This window comes from Hyaena hyaena, unplaced genomic scaffold (genome assembly GCF_003009895.1).
Source record: "Hyaena hyaena isolate Hyena2069 unplaced genomic scaffold, ASM300989v1 scaffold_408, whole genome shotgun sequence".
NCBI lineage: Eukaryota > Metazoa > Chordata > Mammalia > Carnivora > Hyaenidae > Hyaena > Hyaena hyaena.
In genome coordinates this window covers 736,009-739,497 of record NW_024081041.1, presented here as the reverse complement: position 1 = coordinate 739,497, position 3,489 = coordinate 736,009, and the positions used below count along the sequence as shown (strand labels likewise).

Below are 3,489 nucleotides of genomic sequence, written 5' to 3'. Positions count from 1 at the left end.
GCGCAATGTCTTCTTTATTTCTTTTTTCTTTTTTTTTTTTTTTACAAATAGTTTATTGTCAAATTAGTTTCCACATAACACTCAGTGCTCATCCCCACAAGTGTCCTCCTCCATGCCCATCCCTCCTCCCCCCCACATCCATCAGTCCTCAGTTTTTGTCAGCATTCAAGAGTGTCTCATGGTTTGCCTCTCTCCCTTTCCCCCACCATTTCCGCCCTTCTTCTCCCCCTTGTTCCTCCGTCAAGTTCCTCCTAATCCTCCTATACGTGCAAACATATGATATTTGTCCTTCTCTGCCTGACTTATTTCGCTCAGCATAACACCCTCAAGGTCCATCCATGTTGCTACACTTGGCCAGATTTCATTGTTTCTCATTGCCATGTAGTATTCCATTGTATAGATAAACCACATTTTCTTGATCCATTCATCTGTTGATGGACACTTAGGCTCTTTCCATGTTTTAGCTATTGTGGAGAGTGCTGCTATGAACATTGGGGTCCATGTGCTCCTATGCCTCAGCATTTCTGTATCCCTTGGGTAAATTCCTAGCAGTGCTATTGCTGGGTCATAGGGGAGTTCTATTGTTAGTTTCCTTAGGAACTTCCACACTGTTTAAAAATATGGAATGCTTCACGAATTTGCGTGTCATCCTTGCGCAGGGGCCATGCTAATCTTCTCTGTATCGTTCCAAGTTTAGTATATGTGCTGCCGAAGCGAGCACCGCAATGTCTTCTTTAAAGAGTATAGTCACGGAAGATGAGGGGCACCTGGGTGGCTCAGTCGGTTAAGCACCTGACTTTGGCTCAAGCCATGATCTCACGGTTGATGAGTTCAAGCCCCACATCAGGCTCTCTGCTGTTAGTTCAGAGCCCACTTCAGATCCTCTGTCTCTCTCTTCCTCTTCCTCTTCCTCTTTCTCTCTCCCTCTATCTATTTTTTTCTCTCTCAGGAATGGTCACAGAAGATGATGCCTGGAAGGAATGAGTGGGTGGATGGATGGATGAATGGATGGATGAGTGAGTGCACAGGTGGCTGGGTGGGTGAAAGGGTGGGTAGGTGGGCATTTAGTTAGAGTCCATAAAGAAACAGCATGTTACTGATAAAGGCACCCAATTGTGGGACATGAGGGGCCCATGAGGGGACATGAGGAACACGAGAGAAACTCAGCAGCCCAAACAGACAGGAAGCACCAGCGCTATCCATCAGCAGGTGGAAGGTATTTAGGGAGAAAAAACAGGGAGGCAGAACTTCCATCCTGGAGAAACCAAAATAAATGGAAGATTGTCAACACAATAATTTGTAAGAGGCCAATGACACCAAAAGTAAACTCCCCAGTGAAACAGCAACTGCACCAGACAGAAGTTCAACCCTCAGACCTCGGGCACAGAGTGATGCATTGTCTCTGGACCAATGCACAGCTTCTGGTTATCAGAATTGGACAAGGCTGTATTCGCACCAAAGGCCACTCCTGCTGAAACTGAAAACTTAAGTCTCTCCTACCTGGAGATGGGATTTGTTCTAGGGCTCAGGACAGAGCTGAGACGACAGATGTGTTCAGGAAGATCCGGCCTTGGGGAGAAGAGCCAACAGAGACTGAAAATCAAACAACCTTGGAAGCAAACAGGACCCTAATGACTCCAGTAAGGAGAAAGGAGAACCGAGATCGGGTTCCAGAAAAATGCAAACGCCAAAATCTCATGGGCAATTCCAACAAGCACCACAAGCATCTGAAAACATATCGACCTGACAGACAAGTAGCTCTATGGTTGAGAAGCCTGAACCCTCATGTGGTCCCACCTCTATGTGCTCCAGTTATGTCAGTAACCTAGTGATACCAGTAACCTAATAACACAGGTGCCACCAGCCATCAACATTCCCTTACCCCCTTCCGTGCGAAGAGCCCTGTCCCAGGCCTCTGTCAGAAAAGAGAATTCCTGTGATTTAGAATAAGCTGCTGACAGGAACGCTAAGACTAAGCAAGGATTATGTGAAAGCTATCCAAGGGTTTCTCTTTCCAAAATGGAGACATAGACCATTCACTCAAGCAGAGGGATTTCTGCCATCCATTGAAAGCGATGGGAAATGGTCCACCGGGCCTGCAGGAATTCGGCTTGCTGAAATCAAGGGGCCAGAATGTACAGAAGGCATTTGCTTTTCCACTCAATAGTCCTCTAATACCTCATCCAAGTTGGCCTCCGAGGCTGGGCCGTTCTCCAGCCACAAAGACAAAGCAGAAAAGCTGAAAGTCGGCCTCGGAGCCCCAGGATGTGAGCAGTTTGCTCAGAGGGAACGGAGCCTCTCCTCCTGTTCCATCAGCCTGCAGCGTCAAGACACCTTCCGCACATCAGCATTCTAAAGGGGTCCTCTGACGCGGTGGCACTGAGGCTGAGCGGTTGTTTTGGTGATTTCAGTCCATTCCGTACTTTTAGCCCCCAAGCATTGCCTCCAGCCACTTGCACTTGCTTAAGAGGATCATTTGCTACTGATGTTTGCTCGGAGCATCAGCAAGATGTGATGGTGCTGCCTTTGCTTAGCAAATAATCCCAGTTTCAAAGAAGGGAGACAAGCGGCCTTGCAAACCCAGAGCTGCTATGGAGAATTCCAGAAGGAAGGCTCGACTTTTCAGAACCAGGGTCTGTGGTGCCTCACTTCGTGGCTCTGCGAAGCGCCATGCAGCAGCACACTCCCCTCCCCACACACACACCCCCACCCCTCCACCCCCCCGCCCAGGGCCTCCGCCAAAGTCTGGATCCCTGTATTGAAAACAAAGTGAAAAAACTATCTGAATTCTGAATGTTAATAAGATAGAAGCCACTGGCCCAGAATTCAAGAAGAGGAGAGTGCCCCCTACACTTAACGTATCCTCCACCCCATAGTATCTTTGGTCCCGGCAATGATGCCGAAGAGAGCCGGCCCCAGGGAGCCTCTCCTCCATTCCTGCCCTCCTGCTCTTCCACCAGGCAAGGAAGACAGGGTCTTCCTGGGCCACTGGGCCACTCATGCCTCCTTCCTGTGAAAACATGGCCCTAGAGGATCCAGATGGAGCAACTTTATTCCATTCATCTCCACTCTCAGTCGGTGCGGTGTTCTTCTTAGTTTAAACCGCTAACATCATTGTCTTTCTCGGCTCCATCTCCCTCTTCAAATCTCACACTCCTCGCATTCCCAAAGGGAAAAAGTCGAATCGGTGGGGGAAGGCGCGGGCAGGACAAAGAACCTGAAGGGACAGATGAGGCTGGAGGTGAAGACCAATCCAATCGCTATTTTGTCGTGGTTAAAGCTAGCTGTATTGGGGCGCCTGGGTGGCTCGGGCAGTTAAGCGTCCGACTTCGGCTCGGGTCATGATCTCTTGGTTCGTGAGTTCGAGCCCCGCGTCAGGTTCGGTGCTGACAGCTCAGAGCCTGGAGCCTGCTTCCCATTCTGTGTCTCCCTCTCTCTCTGCCCCTCCCCCACTCACACTTTCTCTCTCTCTCTCTCTCTCTCTCTCTC

General features: G+C 49.4%; 1 non-coding gene across 1 annotated transcript; it reads right to left on the bottom strand.

Annotated features, from left to right (window-relative positions):
• Nucleotides 1-614: 614 nt before the first annotated feature.
• LOC120245206 lies at nucleotides 615-721 on the bottom strand. Its single transcript, XR_005531729.1, has one exon. It is a non-coding gene; the product is annotated as a U6 spliceosomal RNA (small nuclear RNA).
• Nucleotides 722-3,489: the final 2,768 nt, after the last annotated feature.